The sequence below is a fragment of the Miniopterus schreibersii genome (assembly GCF_964146895.1).
Source record: "Miniopterus schreibersii genome assembly, chromosome: 1".
Classification (NCBI taxonomy): domain Eukaryota; kingdom Metazoa; phylum Chordata; class Mammalia; order Chiroptera; family Miniopteridae; genus Miniopterus; species Miniopterus schreibersii.
In genome coordinates this window covers 50,935,657-50,948,932 of record NC_138101.1, presented here as the reverse complement: position 1 = coordinate 50,948,932, position 13,276 = coordinate 50,935,657, and the positions used below count along the sequence as shown (strand labels likewise).

The 13,276-nt window shown below is 35.2% G+C and overlaps 1 protein-coding gene across 11 annotated transcripts in view; it reads right to left on the bottom strand.

Annotated features, from left to right (window-relative positions):
• The window catches only part of PTPN13 (protein tyrosine phosphatase non-receptor type 13), a 173,585-nt gene that overhangs the window by 159,319 nt on the left and 990 nt on the right, over positions 1 to 13,276 (bottom strand). The window lies entirely within an intron of this gene.

Here is a 13,276-nt window from a genome sequence, read left to right as displayed (position 1 = left end):
ACAAATTCATAGGTAATTTGGATATAACTCACTTTGGAAACCACAACGTACTGTACCTTTGCCTACATTTAAAAAAATACACATAAAAGGAAGCATAATTAGAAAGAGCTAAAACAATGTTATTAGAATATTATGCTCTGGCACACTTTTCCTCCCAATGCACTCTATTTAAGTAGGAAAAAAATCTAAACTTTAGGTACACAATAAGAGTTACTCTGTATTTAGTCTTCAGTATTCATTATTAAGCCAAGAAAGGAAAATCGGAACAGCAAACATGTTTTAAAACAATGTTATACACCAAAAATTTCTGTATATTGAGGTTAATTTGTACCCCAGTGCTCTATAAAATAGATGAACCAACTTCAGCTATACCCAATATTTGTCAACTTCAGTTAAAAAGTTTTTTCAACTTCACAAACAAAACAGTATAAGACATCCATGTTTGCTTTTATTATTAACAGATTTTTAACTGCTAATAAAAAAAGTGGAGATTAACAGGTCAAAAGTGTGAGAAATGTCTAACTAGGTAATTTGAGGGGGGGAAAGAAAATCAGAAATATGAAGATATACTTCATTATATAAAAAATATTTTATGCACTATTTTTTTCAAAAGCAAAGAACTTTTTTTTGCAAACTAATAAGGACATGCAAAGTTTCACATCAGTTTGGCATCATTATTATTATTCATTAATGTTTCCTCCTGGATATGGTAATATTATTGAAGGTTACAGAAGAGCATCCCATGGAGGGGAGCTGGAAGTAGGAATAGAAAGATGACTTTTCAATGAAAAAATAAGATACTTAAAAATAAGAAAACAAACTACCTGATATAATAATTAAAGTCTGCACAACCCATCCCCTTCTGAGGGCAACAAAACTGTTTACTTAACAAAAGAACTGCATAATCATCTAAACTATCTACATGAGAATACAATTCGTAAGTGGAAAAAAAAGGAACTGAAGACAGTTAAGGAAAAGGGTTAATACTGATTTTAATTTTATGTCTCAAAGAACTCTAGGAAATAAATCCCACTTCTCCAAATAAAAGCAAATGGCAACTAATTATATTGCAAATGAATTTTAAAACCATATGATGAACTAAAATTTAGAAACTTATGTAGTTCTCCTATCAGACACTCTTTATACCACCACATACAAAGCATCTAAGCCTACTCAAAGAGTTGATTCAGAGGAGAAGAAAAGAAACTTTGTTAGGAGTTACCAACAGTTTGGGGTTCTGTAAATAACAGCTGTCAACCAAACCAAAGGACTTTTTTTTTAATGCATTAAGAATGGAAAGGAGAGTTGGTCATAACTATTCCTAATGACCACACCTTCATAAGATCATTACTTCTAACCCTGAACTAAAAGTTATATAGATGATTTTCACAATTAAAATATATAGTGTGTAGTGATTACACAGGCTTTGGGAACTTTGGAACCAGACAGCATAATTACATCTAAAATGCTGGTTCGCCCATATTTTTTAAAAAGATCTTCAGGCAAAATATCATAATCTGTTTCTCCGCTCAACAGAATAGATTCTATATGTCATGAATTCTTCATAATCTAATCCTTCTACTCCTAAAACAGGTTAGTTTTCCCTTATGTATCACCATTTTGGGCACTTTTGTTTCTTTTTGGCCTTTTTTTAAAAAAAGTCTTCATTAAAAATAGAGCAAAACGTAAACTATGGTTATAATCATGCTTTATTTCCTGTTTTATCTTTTTTCTATTTAATATATTTCCACATTATAAAAAACCTCTCATCAACCTAATTTTTTTTCACACCCTCTATTGTAAAGATTTAGAATATTTTAAACCACTCCTCTTCTGTGAACTATTTGTGTTGCTTCCAACTTTATACCATTACAAATAATGCTGTGATGAGCACTTAAACATCTTTTAAAGATTTTCAAAAGGACACTTTATTATCTTTACTCAACAGTTTATAGTAACTTGATGCTATGAAGACCACAGGTTAGCAGAGGGAGAATTTGTGTGGGGGGCTGGGGGGGAGTTGAAAATACACCACCTTTGCAAGAACAATTATTTAAGAAGCTCATGACAATTCCAACATAACCTGTTGAGTTCTCTTTCATATTTGCTGTGTAAACTGAGGTAATATTTTGCTCCTCCTTGATACTGCTCATTTTATTTTATTTTTTTTACTTTTTATTTTTTCTTGAACAATTTTTTTTTTAATTTTATTATTGTTTAAAATATTACAGATGTCCCTTTTTCTCCCCAATGACCTGTTCCACCCCGTTCCTTCCCCCTCCCCAGTCCCTCTCCCCACCATTGTCCATGTCCTTGGGTTGTGTATATATGCACATAAATTCTTTGGTTACTCTCTCCCCCTCCACCCACCTGCCCTCCTCCATCCCTAAAATGTCTATACTACCCAAAGCAATTTATAAATTTAATGCAATTCCTATGAAAATACCAACAGCATATTTCACAGACCTAGAACAAACATTTTGAAAATTTATATGGAACCAAAAAAGACCCCAAATAGCTGCAGCCATCTTGAGAAAAAAGAACGGAGTGGGAGGGATCACATTACCAGACTTCAAACTGTATTACAAAGCCATTGTAATCAAAACGGCCTGGTATTGGTACAACAACAGGCATATAGATCAATGGAACAGAACAGAGATACTGCTCATTTTAAAAGATACTATTCACATGAGAAGTTATGGTTAAGACAACTGACTTTGAAGTCAGACATGGATTCAAAATCTCTGCTCCACCACCAACTAGCTGTGTGACTTACTGTAACTCACTAAGCCTCAGTTTTGTCACCTGTAAAAAAAAAAAAAATAGCATCTATCTCACAGGACTGTTGTGAAGATAAATGATATCCTACGTGTCAAATTTATTTAAAATATGATTTTATTGATTTTAAAGAGAGGGAGCAAGAGAGAGAAACATCAATGAGAGAGAGAAACTGCGCGCCCCCCCCCCCCCCCCCAGGGATCAAGCCTACAGCTGGGGCATGTGCCCTGATGGGGAATTGAACCAGCAACCTCTTGGTGAATGGGACAACACCCAACTGAGCCACACTGGCCAGAGCAAGGACAAGTATATTTAACAGCATGCTCTCTAAGTGAACTAGGAGTAATTTATAAGCTAGAGTAACATTCTTTCTTCTAGATGTTTCTTGTTTTTTGTTTGCTTAGAAGTATGTGGTAATATAAAAAGTAGCAGAAAAGAAAAATATACCAGCCACCATTATGTACACTTGATTAATCAAGGCAATGGCAGTTAATCCTTTAGAAGATTTGGTCAGCTAAGACACTATTTTTAGAGTTCTACACTAGATTTGCTGTTACTTAACATTCAAGTAGGTGACTTTAAGCAATCCACCATTATTTGTAGATAGCCAACAAGTTTCGTAACATGCTGTTTCAGGAATCAAAAAATACATCAAGTCCTGAATTGGTAAAATAATGTATATTTGTGAATTGTACTTCTTACATCCTACTAGGTATAGTAGATAAAACACTTATTGAATTAAAAATGGAAGGATGGGGTTCATTTCAAAACTTTTTATCTGCCCAGTATAATGCCAACATCTAAGAAGAGGGTAGGAAATTATTTTGTAGCCAAAGCAATTTGTAGAAAACATTCCCAATTAATTTTAAATTCTAAATCCTAGTGATAACTATCACAAGACTAAATATGTATAAAGGATGACAGTAAAGTCACACGAGTGGCAAATAAAATACCCAACTACCATAACAGAGTAATACACAACAGGATGAGATTTTTACTTAAACACTTTTCCTGAATGTATAGTTTAGATGGCTCCTTTTAACTATAACCCTCAACTCCAGATTAAGTAAACCAAGAAGTAAATAATCCACATAGTATTTTCAGTTGAACAAATATCACACACACTACTTAGAGTCAAGATCCTTTGTCAGCTTGTTCTGACAAAGTGGCAGAGAGCAGCAAATGATAAATATCTTTGACTCAATCAATAGCTGGCTAATGAAGCAAACTCAGAAAGTGCTGAATAAAATCACTTCCCACTTCATCCAATCCTCCCTGCCTCAGTGAGGCTTCCTCCTTCCTGGAGGCCGCATGTTTCACTTGCCCACCACAGGTTGCAATAACCCCTACACCTTACTCTTCGTTTTCTGCAGATGTGGATTTAGGCCATCACTGTTCCAATTATCCCACTTCTAACCTTAACTTGCTCCGCTCCTCAACCTTCCAAGTCTTCACCGCTACCAAAATCATACTTAAAAGCAGATAATCTTGCCTCCTCCGACAGCACCTTCTGAAGATAACAGCATTAAGCGTGTATTTGTCTTACAAAACCTTATTTTCATTTGTATTCATCAGCAGGCCCGTATCTATCTTTGTGGACTTCACTTCAATCTTACAGAAAAATGTTGCTTTCCTCATGGCTGCAGCTAGCAACCTTACCTAGGGCTCATTCCTTCACATCCAGAGCGAGCCCCGTAAAAGGAGATGACCCTTTTTCACTCTTCTGGCATTTTAAATCTCTTAATCTCATAGAATCTGTTCTTTCACTATCTTTAATCTTAAAAAGTTTTTCCTCTGACCTATGAAATCTCATCTATTTTGCAACCAAATACCATCCTCCATTTTAATGGTAATAACATTCAACTGATCACGCTGTTCTGTTACTTCTACTTTTCTTTCTTTTTTAAAATTTATTTATTGATTTTAGAAAGAAAGTTAGGGAGAAAGAGAAAAACATCGATTTTCTGTTCCACTTATTTATGCATTCACTGGTTGATTCTTGTATGTGCCCTGACTGGAGGTTGAACCCACAACCGTGGCGTATTGGGACAATGCTCTAACCAACTGAGCTACCTGGTCAGGGCCTTCTATTTTCTTTAGTCACCTTTCTTTGGCTCCCTGTGGCATCTGGCACTATTGGTCACATACTCCTTGACAGACTCTCCTAAAACACTTTCTTTCACATATACTTTCCTGTTTCTTTTACTCTTTACACTTCCTTAAAAGTTTTATTGCACTTATTCACTGTTTTGTAATATATAGTGGTTTCCTATCTTTCTTATCTGTCTTTTTTAAACCTAGATTTAAAGTTTCTTGGTAAAAAAGCACTTTCCTTTTATTTTTCAGTTTTTCTTAAAATACAGAATACAATTCTGAACAAAGACTATAAGCTGTATAATTAGTTTAGACAAGAAACAAAAGACATTCAAAACAAAAATAAATTTATATTGCTCGTAAAACATTTCTAATTGTTGCTATTTTAACTACAGTAAAATAATCCTATGGATATTTTTTTACCAATTTCTATATTTTTCACATATTCAAGAGGTCATGGCAGATTAGCCCATTTTATTTCCTTTAAAATTTCAAACATTTTAGTCTTAAAGTGGCCCATATGTAGCTACCACGTCTAAAAAGATCTTACATATATAACAGTCTAATAAAAGCAGTCCGTGACCTAATCAAAACAATGTATACTAGAGAAAGTAGTAAATGCTGTTGTCTCAGTATCACTAATCGTATTTCTTAGGTTACTATTTCCCCTAATATACACAGCTGAAGAGAGAAGTGAAAGGTAAAGAATTCTTATAAATTGGATCAGTGGGCTGTGTCCAATAATTTTATATGTGTAGTAATTTAGGAATAAAGCTCACAAAACCGTATGGTAGGTATTATCACTTCCATTTTAAAGATTAGACACAGAGTGATTAGATGACTTATCCAGAATGACACTAATTACTAAAAGAGCTAAAGCACAACCCAAAAAGTATCTAAATTCAAAACCTGTGTTCTTTCTAATACACTATGCTTCCTAATTTATGTTTGAATGAAAGTAAACAAATCATAATACTATCTAGATTTAGTTTTCACAAACACTAACATTTAAGAATGGATATAAATAGATTAATTTTCTCTTGTTAAAGGTTAACAATAACTCAATTTAATTTTTCAATGGTAGACTGAATACTGTTTTTTTAATTGTATAAATGAGGCATATTATTTCAAAGAATTAAGTGTCAAACCATGCAAAGTATAATTTTAATGGCCATTAATCAGCCTCCACAGGAAGTGAATCCAGCTTCTTAAATATCCTCTAGGCATGACACTTTATTCAGCATCATTTATGTGTTACCTAGCAAGTGGGAAGTCAATAACACCAACCCCCCATCTATGGGTATCACAATGAAATTTCACTAAACTGGAAACAAATGGAGATCAGATATTAAGAAGTCTGGAGAGAAAATAATCAGATCCCTAATATATACTCTCTTCAATTAGTTTTGGGACAATCAAGTGCCCAATAAAGAACTATAATTCCCAGCTTCAAATTATTCAGTTTCAAACTGATAAGGCCTGTAAGCCCGTCATCACTCTCCCTTTCCTTTCTCAACAGCGATGACTTCCAACCTTCACCTCGCTCCTCAAACCTCCAATTCTTTACCCAAATCGTACTTAAAAGCAGATAATCTTGCCTCCTTCAAAAGCACTTTCTGAAGTGCTTCTCTTTAATGTAAACAGAAGTCATTGGGTAAGGCTCTTAAGAAAATTCTTTAAAAGGATCTGACTCAGCTGGAAGGCACACCATTTTTGCCATTTTCCCAATTTCTTCCATATTCTGTCTGCCTGCAAGGACACTCTGAATGGAATGTGAGGAGCCTTTGTGACCCGAGGCCACCTTGAGGACAAAAGCCATGCACTAAGCAGGTGGAGGAGAACACTAGAAGACATCCGGGTCGGCTCTGGAGAATTATGCCTGTACTTCATGACATGTTATAGGAAAAATAAATCCCTACTTTCTTTTAGTCCCTTGTCATGCTAGGTCTCTTGTATTGGCAGCCCAATGCAATTTCTAACTGGAAGAAGTAGAACAAGTCATTGCAATGGTCTTGGAAAGGGTACACACACACAATATCTCGAGCAGCATCCCCAGATCAGTGCCCCTATTATAAGACATGTTAGAAGATCTACTATGAATTCTGTAGCTAAATTGTCAAATAAATGAAAAGTGATATATACGACATCATCTTGAAGATTCACAAGGTATGTTAACATACCAAAGGTTCTAAAGTGTGCATGGGATCTGTTGGGAAATGTGCCACAAATACTTTCTAAAAAATTTTAGGTTATGATACACAATACTTACTCCCAGAGGCATAGCAACCTAAGATTCATAAATATTAAATAATATCTCTGTGTTTGTTAAATTGTGACCATGTGTATTTAAATATACTAGAATTTATAACTCTGGGAGTGTTATCTTTCAAAATAGACACTTTGGGAGGATACATACCCATGTCCTCAAACACAATATTCTCAAAAACATTTCTGGGACTGTCTTTTCTAATTATGTTTAGTCGTATTTTTAAAATAACTCCTTTTACTTTATAATCATTTTTCACTTTAATTCAAAGTATACAACTTAAGCACTCACCTTTCTAAAACATGAATAAATACATCATTTAATTGAATCAAACCCACTCTCAAAGAACAGGTGTGCCACTAGAAAAGATATTCAAAACAACATCCCATATGCTTTAGAGTCTAAAAGTAACTCCAAAACAGGAGATGAACTGTTCTTAAAATGAGTAGTTTGAAGAGGACATTTATTTTCACAAGTTCCATGAAATATCTCAAAATCAGGAACACATTACATATATCAAGGAGCCCAAGTAATGAGTAGAAGAAACATGTAGCCCAAAGAACAAAGTAGAGTCATAACTTTGAAACAAAAACCACACATTTAAGTTCATATATTACCTTTACCCAGTGTGGTGGTAGTGTTTTTTAAAAAAACCTGTTACAAATCAAACACATACCAAAAATAATAATAGCTAATATTTATCAAATACTTGGTATGTACTAGGTACTACTATAAGTGCTTTATATGTATTAACTCATTTGGTCCTTATAGCAATCCCATAAAAAAAGACTGGTTAGCCCCGGCTTAGTAGCTCAGCTGGTTAGAGCATCGTCCTGATGCACCAAGATTGCAGGTTTGGTCCCCAGTCAGGACACATACAAGAATCAACCAATGATTGCATAAATAAGTGGAACAACAAATCCATGTTTCTCTCTCTCCCCCTTCCTCTCTCCAAAATCAATAAAAATATATATTAAAAATAAAAGAAGACTGGTTATTATACTCATTTTGCAGATGAAGAAACTAAAGCACAGTGAGGTGCTTAAGAGACTTATACAAGGTCAGAGAGTTGGTCAATCAGAGTCAGAAATCAAAACCCAGGGAGCCTGGCTCCAGAGTCTATGCTCTAACTACCATGCTATACCTGTCTCTCTAAATCAAATAAGAGTGGTCAAACACCATGTGCAGCTGCGTCTAAAAACAATTCATACACATTCAGATAGTTACCTGAGTGTTTGTCAAGTTTTACAAGTTTACAAGTTATTTATTTTTCTCTTCACAACTGTTCTGTGTCAATATATCCTGTCAATAGATCGATTTACTTGGCATGAACTCAGATGATAAAAGCTATGTGGCCAGAGACTATTTGATTTATCTGCTGTCTTGGAAATGTGTCCTCTCTATGAATCACCAGTGCCTAGTAAAGTGCCTGTAAGAATTTAGGAATTCATTGCATATTTACAGAACACAGAACAATCAAAAAGGGAGCTGGGCATCAGGATGTGGATAGATCAGTTCAGATTCATCACTACTGCTACTAAAAAACAGCCAACTAATTGGTTTGGCTCACCAAAAGTGATTTGTTAGTATCCCTTTAGGTGGAAGAACAGTATTATCCATTTGTCAATTAAATTTTAGTTTCTCAGTACAATCTTAAAATCCCTTTGTAGTTAGAAATCTTGATGTACTAACATAATGAGAAAGATTCAGATAAAAATTTTAAAAACAGCTCAGTTTGGTCTTCAGTTACACAATGGGTGTGATATATTATGTGACCACATTAAAATATTTTCTTTTATTTAAAAGCTGAAGGAGATCCCCACTAACTTTTAATAACAGAGAATAACACAGTCTACATTTTTAAATTGTAACTAGAAGAATTCTATAACTATAAACATTGGAGGATATGTTGACTTGAATTATAAGTGAAGTAACAGTATTGCCAAGTACTATATCCTATTTTTTATTCATTTCCATACACCTCAAAGCAGTGCCAGAATTTCAAAGTTCCAATTGAACTCAACCAAATGGTATATATCTACAATATAGCATTATCTAGTTTTGATTTAATAACTGAAGATTCCAGAACTACAGTTTCTGTTATATTTATTATTTTTTAAATTTTTAGGTTTTGTTTTTTTTAAGAAATATGTTTTTACTGATTTCAGAGAGAGGAAGGGAGAGGAAGAGAGAGACAGAAACTTCAATGATGAGAGAGTCATTGATCGGCTGCCTCCTGCATGCTCCCTACTAGGGATTGAGCCTGAAATCCAGGCTTGTGCCCTGACCAGGAACCGAACGTTGACCTCCTGGTTCACAGGTCGATGCTCAACCAACTGAGCCACACCAGCCAGGGCTTGTTTTATTTTAACAAAACAGCTATTCCAGTTTTCAAGTTCAGCTATCGGGATACACTTTAGCTTTGGTGAGTTTTCATATAGTGCATAGGAAATTGAGATGTGTTACATTTGACTCATGCTTCAAGCTCATTCTTTAAGCGCAGAAGCTATCATCAGAGTAAAATTAGAACAGATTGTGTAAAGAATGAATTTAATCAACATTATGTTCAGATAATTCCATGAAATTACATCTCAGCACAAATCAAGAATATGAAAGATAACAAGGAGGAAATGAATCTATTATTCAGAACTTTATAAAAAGGGGAATTCCTGTACCCAAATACTAATCATTTCTTTTCACTTCAAAAACTGAATTACATTATATTTTCCAGAAGAGACATTTGACTACATTAAGATGTAAAACAATTAATCATTCCTTAATAGTTTAAATGTTTATTTTTAAAATTACACTTTTATAGAAATAGTGCTTAAGTAATACTTAAGCAGTGCTAAGAGGAACAAAATTTTTTAAAAGGGTTCCCTTATTTTAAAAAAAATTCCCACCTGGCCAGCATGGCTCAGAGGTTGAGCATCAACCTATGATACAGGAGATCCCGATTCAATTCCCAGTCAGGGCACCTGTCCGGGTTGTGGGTTCGATCCCGGATGTGCAGGAGGCAGCCCATCAATGACTCACTCATCATTGATGTTTCTCTCTCTCTCTCTCCCTCTCCTTTCCTCTCTCTGAAATCAATAAAGATATATTAAAAAAAAAAATACATACTTTTAAACTGTAAATCTGAAGGAAATGAATATATATATATTCTATTTCAGGTGATGAGAAATTGGAATACAAATTTTAAAACCTATAGATAATACAGAATTTTCTGCGATGATATCCAATATAGTAGCTACTAGCCACAAGTGGCTATTGAACATTTACAATATGGCAGGCTGCCTGTGTGGCTCAGCTGGTTGAGCACTGTCCCATGCACCGGAAGGTCACTGGCTCGATTCCTGGGCATAGCACATGGCCGGGTTGCAGGTTCCATCCCCAGTGAGGGGCATGCAGGAGGCTGCTAATCCCATCGGTTTCTCTCTCTCTTCCTCTCCCTTTCTCTCTCTCTAAAAATCAATGAAAACATTTTAAAAAATAAAAATAAATAGAGCATATCTTTTAAAAAAATAAATAAAAATTAAAATAAAATATGGCTAGTGGGAAAAAGGAACTGTTTTAAATTATTATCTAATTAATTTAAATTTAGCCACTTATGGCTGAGACTACTGCACTGGAGAGTGCAGCATTAAGAAACTGGAGGTAAGTATTTGTATCTTAAATTTTGATTCAAATAATAAAAAGTCCTATATATGGGCATATATATAGATGCTTCTGAGACTTTTTAAAAAAATACTTGTGATTTATATTGAAGGAAGAACTATAACTCAATATAAAAATGTTGTTGCATTTGTGGGAGTACAGTTTTCTAATACTGACCTTCAAGAGAGGACTAGAATATTGGTCCACAAGTTGGCTCTACGTTTAATTTCTTAGGGAGCTTCCAAAAATATGGATGCATGGGTCTCATCCCCTGCCCCCACCCTACCCCCCTAAAGATTCTGGTTTAACTGGTCTGGGTTGAGTCCTGGGCATAAAGATATATCAAAGCTACTCAGGTTGATTCTAATGTACAGCCACTCAACCAGAAATAAGATAGGAAAACTGTTTATTAGGCATAGATGCAGTATGCAGCCAAAGACATTTCTTTGCTCGTAGGTACACTCATTTCTTACAGTGAATATGAAACTTTAACTTAGGTCATTTAAAGTCCTATATTAATTTACTCATTAAAAATTTTAAAATCCAGTTCCTGAGTTGTTCAACCCATCTTAATTTTCAAATTAAAAGAGAAAGGTTCTCAGAGAAAAATGGGGAAATCCAGAGCAATGAACCCTCACCCTTCCGCATCAGCACTAATCCTTCTGTCTTGAGACCCAATATCTTTTCTCCTTTTTCAGGCCCCTACCTTGTAAAGTGACATTAACACAAATGAGTCACACTTGGTTAAATCAGAGGCCAGACAGAATACCTTCAATGTACTACTCTAATTAATAGCACAAAGTATATGCCAAATAAGAGTATATTGACAGGAGCAACTCAACGCACTGACTTGGAGTGGGGTAGTGTTTCTTTTCTATTTCAAATGGTATTAAATTCAGTTTAATTATACCCCCAAAAATCTTTTGTAACTTATTTAAAAATTACAAACTCTGTCAAAAAAGCAGACGAAGCAGTGGCAGCTTACCCCCAACAGTCCTTTTCTCCATTATGTTTGGGGCTGGGCAATAAGATGAGCTGGAAAAATATATATTCAATTGACATTGGAGAAGCTACAATGCTCTTCCATCTAATTCTTAACCTATGAAAGTGAAATAAAGCGAGGATTTGACCTGTTTTCCTTAATAATAAATAACACATAAATTCCATTCATTTAAAGATTGACACCTATCATTGACCCAAAAACTGATTATACAATTCTCAAATTCATGTCCTGCATTTATGAGGCACACCTACAGAAAAAGACAATGTAAGTATTTACAGCTTTTGACTCCTACCATAGTATCGAAATCTATCCTTTAAATTGACACTGGTTTCAATGGTTTGTGTATATGTGTGTTACAGGTGACATGAAAAGCTATTTATAAATATTTTTGGATGCTGGTAATCACCCTGCAAAAATTAAGCAGGCTTTACATGCAAGTAAAAATTTTGGTGGGACAAATGTAAATTCAAAAGACAATCCTACATAATGGTAGAGGAAGTCATAATTCTGCAATTGTAAAAGTGAAAGATGCTATAAATCAGTCTCTTTTCTTAATAACTAACCTTAGTTACTTTTCTATTTTTAATTCCAGCTTCCATCCTACCCTCTCCCCCACACATACTCCCACAAAGCCTCTACAACATCAAAGTTAGAACACAATGTTATTATGAAAAAGTATAATAAATTTAGGATTGGATGATAAAGCATTCAACTTGCCTCTGTATGAATGTACTGAACCAACGTATGCATGCATTTAACTTAAAAATGCTAATGACATTAAAACAAGAAATAATTTATATCATAGCACTACCACAAGCCACCAATGAGCATGAAGCAAGTTTTCATTTGGACCCTGGGAACCCCAGTCATCAAGAACTTGGGAAAATACCAACGCTTGTTTCATAATACAGCAACTCCCCCCCCCCCGCCCCAATCTTTTAGTAAACTCTGTGGATCTAAATTTTAAAACCTTGCTAATTAGTTACCAGCGCCCTTCAACCCACAGATCAGGTGTCCTACATTTTGTTTAGGTCCCCGCCTTGAAAACAAACCCGATTGCCCCATTTTCTGAGAGGTAAACTCAGCTCGGGGCAGCTCCCTATGAAGTCACCGCGTTTGTTGTTTCAGAGATGCAATTAAACGAAAATGACACAAGGCTGCCTTAGAGATTAGCTCGACGTGCGTGGGGGGGTCGCTCCTGGACGTGTAAGGCCAATGAAACCTGTACTGCCTGCTGTTAAGTCTATTTGAGTGGTAACATTTTCCCCCCATTTCCCCTCCTCTAATATATTCACAACAGAAGGAAATTAAACGTCGCAAGAACTTGCTCGACTTGACCAAACTTTAGCCTTCCAGCTTCCCGTGCTACAAGATCAAGTAATGAGCGGAGGGGGAGGGGGTGCTAACTCGCGCACGAAGAAGAACAGCAGTAAGAGCTTGCATCAGGCGGTGTCTCCCTCTGCCCCCACCGCCCCAGG